The sequence below is a fragment of the Anastrepha obliqua genome, chromosome 3 (genome assembly GCF_027943255.1).
Source record: "Anastrepha obliqua isolate idAnaObli1 chromosome 3, idAnaObli1_1.0, whole genome shotgun sequence".
Lineage (NCBI taxonomy): Eukaryota > Metazoa > Arthropoda > Insecta > Diptera > Tephritidae > Anastrepha > Anastrepha obliqua.
Window position 1 is genome coordinate 27,457,390 of NC_072894.1, and position 13,574 is coordinate 27,470,963.

General features: G+C 36.0%; 2 pseudogenes; both read right to left on the reverse strand.

Moving 5' to 3' along the window:
- Positions 1–10,705: 10,705 nt before the first annotated feature.
- LOC129243217 (U2 spliceosomal RNA) lies at positions 10,706–10,891 on the reverse strand (annotated as a pseudogene).
- A 587-nt stretch (positions 10,892–11,478) lies between these two features.
- LOC129243212 (U2 spliceosomal RNA) lies at positions 11,479–11,662 on the reverse strand (annotated as a pseudogene).
- Between the last annotated feature and the right edge of the window lie 1,912 nt (positions 11,663–13,574).

Here is a 13,574-nt window from a genome sequence, read left to right on the forward strand (position 1 = left end):
ATATCTTAGACAATTTATCTAAAAGACAATTTACTTCAGAGTGCCGAAAAGTTGGGTCTACGACGATACTTCAGCTTTTATCGAGATAATGACCTTAAGCATAAGTCGAAAATAGTGCAGCGGTGGCTTATATGGAATTGTCCACATGTTATGAAACCAACATTTCAGTCTCCTGACTAATAAAATTTATAGGCTTTATTGAAAAAAAACATCAGAAAGCATAATATTTCGCACAATTGAAAAAGGCACTGATAAATTGGAAAAATGCACACAAAATTTAGTCGATTCAATGCAAAATAGGGTTAAGGCACTCGCCTCATTTGAAAAAAAATTAATTTTTTTTTTTTCTTATTTATGTATGTAGATTAGCGGCCTCGGTAGTCTAGCGTAAGTGCACTAGTCCACCATCCTAGAGGTTGTGGGTTCGACTCCCACTTAAAGCACGGCCCTCGCACTTTTCCAAATTTACCTACTTTCCCTGTTTCTACATAAAACCAAAAAAAAAGAAACTTATTCCTCAAACCCAAAAACTTTTCCTTTCCATTCTTTCCATCCTTACTCCCGCACAATAGTCAGCGCATTATTTGCATCGCGGCTGCTAAAACAAGCAAAAACAAAAACACACCAGTGACGCCAGCAAGAGAAAGCGGGCAACCGCGGTAATAGCGCAGACACACCAAATTTAGCGAAGTCCTCAACCTTCTGTTCGATCCTTCTGGCAGAAAAATGTGAAACACAGTTGGCGCTCCAAACAGTAAACAAGACGTTCTTCCTAAGCAACGACAGGTGGGCATTCCCACTATTTAGGACTGATAGCGCCAACTTAATCGCCTACCCTATCAGAAATCAAATAGATTAACGAAACCAACGCAAGACAAGTCTTGTCGAGGCCCTATGCTCCCGAGAGGAGTAAACAAGAAAAAGAATGTATGTAGATTAAATATTCAAAATATCGTCCACAAATAATTTTTCGAAAATCCGAATATTTACAGAGATATGGCCATTTTACCTCTATAGCAAAACTTCAAAATTAGTTTTCAGGTAACCTTTTTGTCTTTTGGATTTCAGACACCTGTGAGCCCCGGAATCCACGCCGCCAGCGACATATCCACTTGTTTTGAAAACCATTTTTGAAGGATGCCAACTTTTCAAACGAATCTCGTATGGCCAAGAAAATTATTCAACATTTTTTTTATGTTTAAAGAAAAGTGAACTTGATTTCATTATTTGAAGAGACCAAACATTTTTTTTTAGATTTTTCTAAATAAATTTCTGCGAATGGCACCCTAGACTGAATCATATGGTTTATAAGCCAAGCAAGCGCTGGATATGAGGTCTGCTTTTTGTAGTTTAGAGCCGAAGATTCAGCGAAGTCGGCTTTTTAATAAGATGCTTCCACAAAAGCTCAAAGTGAGTTGCACTACTATAATTGGTGCTTTCAGCGAAGGTTATCCTAAAACGTATTCTAGCATTAGCTCTTTAAGTAACACTAATAGAATATTTATTCCCGACATGTTTTGCTTACGTTTTTTCTGCTTTGATATTTGCTTCCATAGCGCAACCACAAAGTTTTAGTGCGGCTATTAGTGCAGTTTCACAGCACAGACCAGAATTATAAAATAAGTCTTTGTGAATGGACAGAATGAAGAATGAACAGGATGAAGAAAAATTAAAAAAAGAAGTTGTCTGTAAAGTCGGTTTACTGACGCTAGTTTAACGTGACAACGTCATAAGAAAATACTGATGTAAGGGTTGCAATTTTCAAAACAAAATTTTAATTTTATTTGTTTTATAGATATTTTGTATGGATATAGAGAAGGACGTAAATGGAATCGCAATGGAATTGATCAAGTTACATTTACACAAACGTGAAAAATTACGAAACATTTATCAAATTCATGAAAGATATGTTCAATCTCGACTGTGCATCAGACGTTAATAAGTCAACAACACTAAGAGGCACCATCATCGATTTGACTTTTTCAAGACACATTACACCCGAAACACTCCCTTTCATTTCTTCCTTTTCCTATCATCGTGCTATTCTCAACAGAGAAATGGTTCATTACCATGCACACAGGAAGAAGGCATATGCAAATACAAGTATGTGAATTTATATACCTACATATGCGCATATACATACATACATATACACGCAAGTAGGACAGAACCAGATGTCGAACGTTACCGAACGCGGGGGCCGATTATGCTCTTTATCGTTCGTTCCGCGCTCTCGCTTGCAGTTCATGCAAGGTAACGACCATGAGCAAGATAACGACGAATGAGCAAGATAACGACGATTGAGCAAGATAACTACGAATGAGCAAGATAACGACCATTGAGCAAGATAATGACACATTTTTTCGTGCATGCAGCCGGCTAAATCGAATTATAAGACGTTATCACGTCAAAAAATCCTTTCACTTCACGTTATCACAGCACGAGAATTGGCACCCTAGGTTTGATATTTTACGAGAAATCTGTTCGCCAGATTCGAAGAATCACTGCATAGCCACCCTCTTAAACATAGTGCTATGCTTTTTTCCACACTGCCAGAACAAATCGCTAAAGTCAGTCGGCGTCCATCCAGAATATTTTATTGTTTTCTCGAGAGACGAAGTGGTTTTTCCACATTGGGAATTAGGGGGGGAACTTGAGCTCAAACTAGCGGTATCCCAATATTCTTCCAGGTCTAAAGGGGCTCCATTAGCCAAGGAGCGGCAACCATTAGCCACCACTAACCAAAACCAAACCCAACCTTGACCCCTTTTTTCGAGCGCCATATTAGTATTTTCCTTAAACACTTTCATAACCGAAAAACTGTATAATTTCACTAATTATCCCCCCTTTAACTTTAACTGAACTTAACTTTATGAATTTAGGCACATTTCTTTCGACCTCTTTTCTATGTTTACGTCCATAGTAATTAATTATTCACTGTGAAGTCAAATGTAAATATTGCAAATGCAACGAAAAGCAAGCGAAAACTTAATAAACCAAAGTTTTTGACCTCATTTTCTAAGCCTTTGCCTTATTTGTATGTATATGTATATATAATTCATTTATGTATATACTCGTACATAATCAGAGTAAATTTGCATTTTTCGAAGGATATGCAAGCGATACGTGCATAAATATTTAACGCTAGGTTGCAATTAATTAATAAAAGCCAAGCCATATGGCGTCAAAGCACAGCTTCATAATTACGTTTGTAAGAAGCGGACGTCTGTGTAACTGCGCTCTCTGCATGTATTAGTGTCTTGTTTTACCATTCATTACTAATTTAATTTTTCAGCGAATTAGAAATACCAAATGAATAATGTAGAAAATCGAAAATCACTGAGTGAAGGCAATTGACCTCTACTCGGAATTATCTACCTTGTGTGTGGATGTATTAGTAAAATGCATGCATATATAAGTATATATGTATGCTATGTAAAAAATTGAGATGGCAAGAAAAGCAAACTTGTAAACAAACAAATCTCCTGAATATAAAGTTGTATAAAAAGATGAGTTATGATGGGGGAAGCATCGTAAGTCAGTAAGCAGCTGCTGTTCGAGGAAGAAAAATAATTAATTGTTCGAGTGGAGAATACACATAACTCTCTTTGTAAAAAGTGAATTATTCGACATGTTTCGGATGCTTTTTTAAGAGCTCGAGAATTTAAAATGATAATATAAAAATTAAATATTGCTGGGATCAATCCATTTTTTTTATTATAATCTGTTAGATAATTCCATGAATTTTTTAAAAATAATATTCGGCATACGTCCGTCGCGTCTAAGAGTTACATGGTCCATTCGATAACTTTAAGTTTTGACTACTTTTTCCAAAAAATTTTAATAATAAATCGAAATGAGCCTAATTAGGAAAAATACGACTCAAACGATTATCATTTCACTTCAATTCTTACACGAGCTGTATTTTATAGTAACGTGAGCCAAGGTTCTTATGCAAAATTTTGCACAAAAACGAAGGACAAAGGCCAACTAGTTAAGAATGATGCTGAATAGGCATTTCGGCATCTTCTTCAACACTTCGCGAACAGATCTATTTTTTTTTTTTTTCAATGTAAATTTCCTCAATTTAAAAGCGTGGATTCATGATGATTTGCCAAATCTTACTGAGCAGAAATGTCAGCACAGTTCGCCATTCTTATCTGTCAACATTATGCATATCGATAGTTCTTGTGCATCTAAAAAACACCCGATACATATGTAGATATATTTTTTCAAATTTTTGATTTATCGCAGGAAGTATTGGTTGGGTTACTCATACGCACTGACATTCAAGGGCTTTGGTAGCTTTCGTTAACTTTTGTTCAGTTAAGCCTTTGCGGTCGGTGCCACCACAGAAAATGAAAGGTTTCCAAGGTTTAGGACAAATCAGCAGATTTGAGATCTGTATAAAGCTATGTATGTCACGCGTAATAACATTTGTGTTCGAAATTTAAATTAGATTAAATTTAAACACTATAATTCCCAAAAATTAGTCGAATGCTAAAACTTCATACCGGTGATTGTTCAGCGAAAAACCATACTTTGGAAAATTACAGAAAAACTTTCATATGCATAGATAAGTACTATTCACCACAATAAATCAGTTTCAAGCAATTCTGGGTTTTCAAATATCCATCCTTTAAATCACTAAGGGAAAAATAACTCCGAAAAGCTAAATTTGCTCCGAGTAGCAGACGAAATTCACCATTTCGGAAACTTTATAACTTTTGCATATGGCATAAGACGTTAGTCATATTTGGCACTTGTGAGTAAACATACAACCAATGAAACGCGTTAAAAAAAAATGTCTATCAATCAAAATTATTATGTTCCTTTTATTTACTTAATTATTTAAAAACAAAATTTGATGATTCATTTTTCCTCACCTTTTTCTGATCTCTATATTTGAGCGGCCGACGCCGTCGAATGGATTGGTGCGTGACTGCCATTGGGAATGGCAATGGTATTTCGTGGCAGAAATACACTCCGAGGTTTGCCATTGCCTGCCGAGGGGCGACCGCTATTAGAAAAATGTTTTTATTAATTTTGGTTTCCAAACAAATCTAGTTTTTAGCAGCTATGTTCCAGTGCTACCAACATTTGTTTCCCTACACCAGTTGCTTCATCTATTCGCCACTCACCTCATGGCGAGTCAGAGAAATAATAAGACTCTTTTTACTTTTAATTTTAATTGCTAAATATCAAAAACTAAAACAATATGAAGTCAAAAACAATATAATTAAATAATTTAAAATTAATTAAAGAAAGGTATTACGTTTTACTATTTATTTGAGTTTGAACACGGTTCCTAACTCTTTCAAATTCAAACAAAGTTTCTTCAAATTCGATACAAAGATTTTGTTGGTTAAGTCGCTATAATCCTGAAACCTTAAAAGTATATTTTTTTTTAGTTTTCGTTTATTATGTCTACAATATACTTGTATGGAATCCGTATTTTATTCTACATGGTTATATATACATATTTAATTAGCGCGTATACCCCTTTTGGGTGTTTGGCCGAGCTCCTCCTCCTATTTGTGGTGTGCGTCTTGATGTTGTTCCACAAATGGAGGGGCCCGACTCCAAACGGCAGATATTTTTATGAGGAGCTTTTTCATGGCAGAAATACACTCGGAGGTTTGCCATTGCCTGCCGAGGGGCGACCACTATTAGAAAAATGTTTTTCTTAATTTTGGTGTTTCACCGAGATTCGAACTGACGTTCTCTCTGTGAATTCCGAATGGTAGTTACGCACCAACCCATTCGGCTACGGCGGTCGCCTCTACATGGTTATAACCCTTAATTTAGCATATCAGGACATCTGTTCAAAAAGTTCAGGGATACGAAATGCGCTGGAAATAATTGCAAACATTTTTTTAAGTTTATTCATCTGTTAAATGTTTATGTGGAACATCTTTATTATTCATTTAGTACTATTTATTGCCTGATGTATTCAACGTATTTCGGTATAAAAATTTGGTAGATCAAAGCGTATCTTCTGCAGCAACATTGATAATGTTACCAATTGCCTACAGCTGAGACTGAAAAAAATATTGAAAAAGCTTACGAGTGGAATAAAGGTTCTTAAAGGAGTCCTACTGTCATTGATAACTTACCTCAACATAGTCATCTATCCCCCTTTGTGATTGATGAACATATTCAAACAGTTACGAAAATTTTACTCCGAAATATTCGTGTGAGCACCAGCTGATTTTCTTGTCTGGCTCGGATCGAGGGAGTGTTATGTGAGTGGACTTAAGCCTCTTTGAACAAAAATTATATCAATGCTATTGCGGCAGCTTCATGTTCCCTTGGCATGACACCTACGCCCTCAGCTGATTCATAAATCGGCCTATGAAGAGTTTTTGGAAGATTAGATGAAGCATTGAAATATATCTGCTAGATATTATGGTGGTTGCATTGGTAGGAACAAAATATGTATCAACCGTTTCCGTTTTATTGACCAAGTTCGAACAACATTTCCACAGATGTTCAGAGATTCACAGATTTTGACAAATTGAGAATTGAGAATCCTAAAAGTTATTTCTACGTAGTTTTAGTCCGGAAAAACTCTTTAGGTGAGGAAGTTTGAAAAATATATATGTTGCTGAACTAATCTATTTATTCTATTAACTCATTCTGAAAATTCCATAACTTAAAAAGAACTTTTTTTTACTTTACTTCGCTATTTTCCATCGGCCGCCGTAGCCGAATGAGTTGGGGCGCGACTACCATTCGGAATTCACAGAGAGAACGTCAGTTCGAATCTCGGTGAAAACACCAAATTAAGAAAAATATTTTTCCAATAGCGGTCGCCTCTCGGCAGGCAATGACAAACCTCCGAGAGTATTTCTGCCATGAAAAGGCTCCTCATAAGAAATATCTGCCGTTTGGAGTCGGCTTGAAACTGTAGTTCCCTCCATTTGTGGAACAACATCAAGGCGCACACCACAAATACGAGGAGGAGCTCGGCCAAACACCCAAAAAGGAGGTACGCACCAATTATATATACAGTGCACTCGCGATAACTCGAACTAATTAAAACAGGCGCTGTTCGATTTATCGAATTTGTTCGACTTATCAATTGAGTGTGCTATGTTAAAAAAACAGTCATCGATATCGATTTTTCGATCGATTGTTGAAAATGGAAGCCAGTAGAAAATTTCTGTAGCATAGTTTCGTTATACGAATTACATTTTGGTCCATTGGCTGGATCAATGGTGTCGCATTCGGTGGCATAAACATAGTTAAAATTAAACCATCCTCGGACTTTAATTCGATTTCGTTGGGATGTGATTGGGCATTATCAATTAGAAGAAGAGCCTTCTCAGGTAGTCCCCCATCTTTCAAATATTTTCTTACCTAAATATTAAAGTCATTTAACTTGGTTAAAAAAATTGTTTTAATGAATCTGGATTTTACCTGCGGCACGAACGAATTATGAAACCAGTCTTTGAAAATCGCCGAAGTCATCCAGGCTGATTTGGAATTTTTGTACTCCACCGGACAGTTAAAATTTTTGAAAACACGAGGATTTCTTGCTTTGTCAATAAGGAGAAGTTTAAGCTTATGGTTGCCGGTAGCGTTAGTGCAAGCCATAAATCGCCTTATCTTTCTTTTTTATAAGACTTATGGTGGACTTGGCTACCCCATATTCCTTCGCTAGAGAAGTAACACTACGTCCACGTTTAATTTTGTTAAGGACTTCAGCCCTCTCTTTTAATGTTAAACACTTCAACCTTTTACGATCCATTACTCACGTGCACTGATACACCACAAATGACAAATTTAAAGCAATTTGGTCAATGCAAGATGTTGTTCCCAGAAAACTAACGGGATATTAACGCCGAAATATTCATATGGACAATACACTAGTATACATATAATTTATATACATATACTATTACATATGTATCTATGTACAAAATGTACATGTTTGAAAAGAATGTGTGTACAAATAAATTTGTTTTTTTGTTCGAGTTATAGCGCTTTTTTATTGTTCGAGTTACAAGGAAGTCAATAGGGGAAAAAATGTGTTCGAGTTAGCACGTCGTTCGACTTAGCGGCTATTCGAGTTACCGCGAGTGCACTGTATATATATATATATATATACATGTATTATTCCAATTCAAATTGGTCTCGCTTGAGGACTGATTGCCCTAAGTTGTATTCAAAAAATTAATATATGTAGTTGAAAAAATCTTCAAAATTTAATAGAACGAGGGGAACTTTGGCAATACGGAAAATACATTTTTTGTGTTGATATTTTATTAATAACTCAAAATGCGAAGAGTAGAAGTATGTACATATTTTTATTTTAACATCTTTACTGCTAGTCGCTGTGCTATTCGGAACGCGTTGCGACCTGCACGCACAGATCGCCTGCACGCGACGTAATGAGTATAGTTGCACTGTAGGGCATAGTACAACTAAAGGGTTTTTCAAGTTCTTATTTGTTTCTAGGGATCATTTAAGATTCATCTATAATTATAAAAAATGTTATAAAAATAAAAAGGGCTTTTCACCAACTTACAGAACATTCGGAAGTGCGTAGTTAGAATCTCCGTACATGAACATCAAATAATATTATACAAAAAGTTTTTTTTAATAGCGGTCGCCCCGCGGCAGGTAATGGCAAGCCTCCGAGAGTATTTCTGCCATGAAAAAGCACCTCATAAAAAATATCTGCCGCTGGGAGTCGGTTTAAAACTGTAGGTCCCTCCATTTGTAGAACATCATCAAGACACATAACAAATTGGAGGAGCTCGGCAAAACACCTACCAAAAGTCAACGCGCCATTTCTTTACTTATTTTAATGGAAATTTTAGTTACAGATTCGTGTACATAATAAAGAAAGCAAAAACAACAATGTCAGCTAAAGGTTATTTACTGACTAATATTATTGTAATTTTTGCTTCCTTATATTAAATTATTCCTACTTAAGGTCAATTAACTGTAACTGACTGTAATTACACAGTCCAAAAATTTTACAAAAATGTTACGCAGCACGCTCAAACGCTAATTATTATGAAAGAAGAGGCTTCCCAGAGCAGCCTAGTCGAAAATATTACAAGCCCAGAGGGTAAAATTTATAATTCACGGGAGTTTGAAGTTTTAACATTTTGTCGTGCAATTAATTTATCTTAAAAATCATTTATAGAACGGCTTTTCCAACAAGAGCCGAATGGAGGAAAGGGAAGGGGATTGGTAATCTAATCGCTATTGAAGTCTACACTGACGGTTCTAAGGTGATTCTAAGAAGAAGGTATAGCAACAGGCCTCTATTTGGAGCCCCTCCAATTATCCAAATCAATTCGACTTCCTAACAATGCCAGCGTGTTCCTGACAGAACTATTAGCAATTGGAGATGCATACAAATCACTAAAACACGACAAAGAGTTTGGTGCAAGTGAACCTATTTTTGAAGACAGTCAAACAGCAATCGAGGCCTTAGATTCCCATTCCTTTCATCCAAACTAGTTTTACAGTTTAGAGAAGAATTAAAACTGCTTGGTCAATGGCTTCAAATTACTCTGATATGGGTTCCCGGTCACAGAAATATAGAGGGTAATGAGAAAGCAGACGAGCTAACATAAGAAGGTTCGGCACTAGACATAACAGAGGCAGTTGCTATCTCTTGCAACACAATAAAAACATCCATTGCTTCACACCACTTTTCTTTAGCCGAAAAAAGGTGGAGGCAATTAACTACAAGAAGAAAAATATGACCGTCGCACAGCATCCAGAGCACGAATTACCTGCCTCGCTTGAGCGAGAACGCATTTCACGTATTACTGCGACCCTTACAGGTCACTGGAAGGTAGGGGATTATACAGCCAGACTCAACTTTCCTTCCAATCCCATCTGCAGATGCTGTTAGGGGGAGGGCGTGAAGGAAGGTCTTTGCTCTTTCGGCAAGCCTTTCTTAAAGCAAATTAATGAAATCTCAAATATAGAGATAAAATTGCATTGTGCTTTTCTAAGATCGAGATTAGAGGATGCCACTGTTATTTGGAAACCATGCCAAATAGTTCTATCTAACCCCATTGAGAGAGTTCAGAAAGTTTTTCTTCGACGATACGAAACCTTGAAAATTGGCTTCTTGAGAACCAATTACGGGGTGAATACTCCGATTTCCAGGGCACGTGCGGATTTAAATCTTTTATACAATTCTTATGGTGCAGATTTTACATGGCCATATGGCTTCTTAGTTAAACATCTTAAATCGATGTTCCTAAGTAATCATTAAACTATTGTACATTAGCTTAACATACGAGTAGCCTGTAAGAATGTATCAAGTCAAAGCTAAGTAAATAAAAAAAAAAAAAAAATACCAGTCTAACGGTTAGACTTGATAGAAGTGAAACCTTCCGTAAAACAAACTGAGAGAGAATAAGACGAAAGCAGCATTAGGAGCAAGATAATTATAGGTTCATTATAATATTGCTATAAAGTTCATATTTTATTTTCTTCATTTTATCATTATTCATCCTCAATGTTTTCAATTTCAACAAATGATACGAGTGGCTTATGATAGATAAAATATGATACAAATGCTTTGGTTTCGATGTTGTCAAAAAAAATACCCAAATGGACCGAAGAAACAGACTTACAAATTTCTTCCATTTTCGTCTACTTGTATTCATATAAAAATTTATGTCTCTTCCCACCAAAGCTAAATGTATTAGGATATTTTTTCATGTATTTATTCAAGGCTGAAATCACGGCGGTACTGCAATACCGGGCCAACCCATGGCAGAGGTGGAGAGCAAGCCCCTAAAACACTCCGCCCATTTCCAAAAATTAGTTTAACATTTGTTGTCCTCCGATGGAGGATCTATCAGATGTTAAGCTGATAACCACACTACCTAGTCAATACATTTTAAATAATAAACCTAATAAACCTTTTGAGAATTACACGCTCACAAAAAAAAAATTAATGTACGAAATATTTATACCGATTCACTTAAACTGACTTTCAGTATCTAAACCAAAAATAGAAAAGCCAAAAAACTGTTTTCAATAAATAATCAGAAATGTCCTACAATGCAAATTTCAAAAAAAAAAAAATTTTATTTCTTGTGATTCGAACCAAGAATTTTGGATCGGAAGCTCACATTGCTAGCCGCTCGGCTATCGCGCCATACTGTCGGTGCTGGCCCAAAAGTTATTTAGTTCGTCGCTACGTTTATATGTTGTAATTCGTTTCACTTTTTCCCAAATCACTCCCAACGATTCTAAAGAAGTTTTCACTTCAAAAATTAATGTACGAAATATTTATACCGATTCACTTAAACTGACTTTCAGTATCTAAACCAAAAATAGAAAAGCCAAAAAACTGTTTTCAATAAATAATCAGAAATGTCCTACAATGCAAATTTCAAAAAAAAAAATTCCATTTTCGTCTACATGTATTCATATAAAAATTTATGGCTCTTCCCACCAAAGCTAAATGTATTAGTATATTTTTTCTTGTATTTATTCAAAGCCGAAATCCCGGCGGTACTGCAATACCGGGTCAACCCGTGGCAGAGAAGGAGCAAGCCCCTAACACACTCCGCCCATTTCCAAAAATCAGTTTAACATTTGTTGTCCTCCGATGGAGGATCTATCAGATGTTAAGCTGATAACCACACTACCTAGTCAATACATTTTAAATAATAAACCTAATAAAACTTTTGAGAATTACACGCTCACAAAAATTATTTATATCAACATATAATATAACGCTTCGTAACTAAATAACTTTTAGGCCAGCGACGACAACATGGCGCGGTAGCCGAGCGACTAGCAATGTGAGCTTCCGATCCAAAATCCTTGGTTCGAATCACAAGAAAAAATGAAAGTTATTTTTATTTAGTTCGTCGCTACTTTTATATCAACATATAATATAACGCTTCGTAGCCAAGAAGGTCGCTTTTTCGTTTCACTTTTCCTCAAATCACTCCCAACGATTCTAAAGAAGTTTTCACTTCAAAAATAAAAAATGTTTGCTGCTGTACTTGGATCTCACGAAATGGATCTGAATCAAAAACCAAAAATAAAATCAAAGGGAAAACAAAACTCCAAGCGAGAACAGAGGTAGTAAAATGACGCTAGTGGCTACTTGGGATTATTTCAATAGAACTACTCAAAAACTTCACTAACAACAACAACCTTCTAACTACTGCTTAAAAGGTTCTCAAAAAATTAAAAATCAAAAGTTATTAAAAGTGAAAATTAGAGGATAAAAAGTTGCACGAAAATTTTTATAAACTTACGGAGTGTCGCCGAAGATAAATAACTTGTACGGACTAAGCGTAGAAAAGCTGAGTTCAAGTTAAGGCCCTCACCTCATTTGAAATGGTGTTTTTATATTTGTTTTCGGAATTTTTTTTATCCATTGTTAGAAATTAAAAATTGTTTTGGCCATAAAAGATTCGTTCAAAAAGTTGTCAGCCTTCAAAAAATGGTCTTCCAAAAACCCGGTATGTCGCTAGCGACACGGATTCCTAGACTCACAGGTGACTGAAATCAAATAAACAAATAGTCTGAGGAACTAAATTTTGTTTTCAGTTGTTTTATGAATAATATTTTCGTTAAATTAATTGCACTTTCTCCCAAAATGTTAAAATTTCAACCCACCGTGAATAAAAAATCTCGCCCTCTGGGCTAGTACTATTTTCGATAAAACTGCTCGCGGAAAACTCCTACTTCATAATTATAAACGTACGCTCCACTCTCTGTAACCGCTATTGGACAGTGCTATTATTTGTTTATGTAGACTTACACATGCAGACTGAACGTAAGTGGGTCGGTGTATTCACCAATTACGTGTAATATTACCTGGTGTTTTAAAAATACTGGACACTAATACAGCTGCTCACTAAATCAATATGGCAAAAGTAAGCACATAAGCACCCTAAAAATATGCCCATCTGGCTTAAGGCAAACAAACAACAAATTACTTAAGCCCACAAAGTTTAGTAAAAATGGCGCACAGTCGCTAATTGAAGTGCATAAATAATTCAAAGCAAACGCTAAAAACAAAACAAATACCAAACACAATAAAATGAAAATTCAATGGAGTTTTTAAACTTGTTGTGACAGTGAAAAAGTGAATCGCTGATGTGAGGCTTTTTCTGCTGCCTATTCAGTTATTCATGGCATAGCTGGGCGGTGCAGTGGAGTATTATAAAAAGTATGCAGTTGGGAGAACCTTCACAAAAAATGTTTTATTTAATAAAAAAATGTGAAAAGTGAAATGTAGCTAGAGTGAGATTGGAAACTAAAGGGTAATCAGATTGAAGGAACTTTTTCGAATAGGGGTTTTTCCGAAGTATTCCGAAAATCGATGATCAGTGAAAAGTCTTCATCGCGCGCTGAGGTCAACTTATGGTGTTCAGCGATGAGGCCCATTTTTGGCTTAATGGCTAGGCCAATAAGCAAATTGCCGTATTTGTGCTGAAGAGTAACCCGAAACCATTCAGGAACAGCTGATTCAGCCATTAAAATCAACCGTTTGGTGCGGACTATGGACTGCAGGAATCATATTTCTTCAAAGTCGAGGCTGCCGCAATGAATGGCGAACGCTA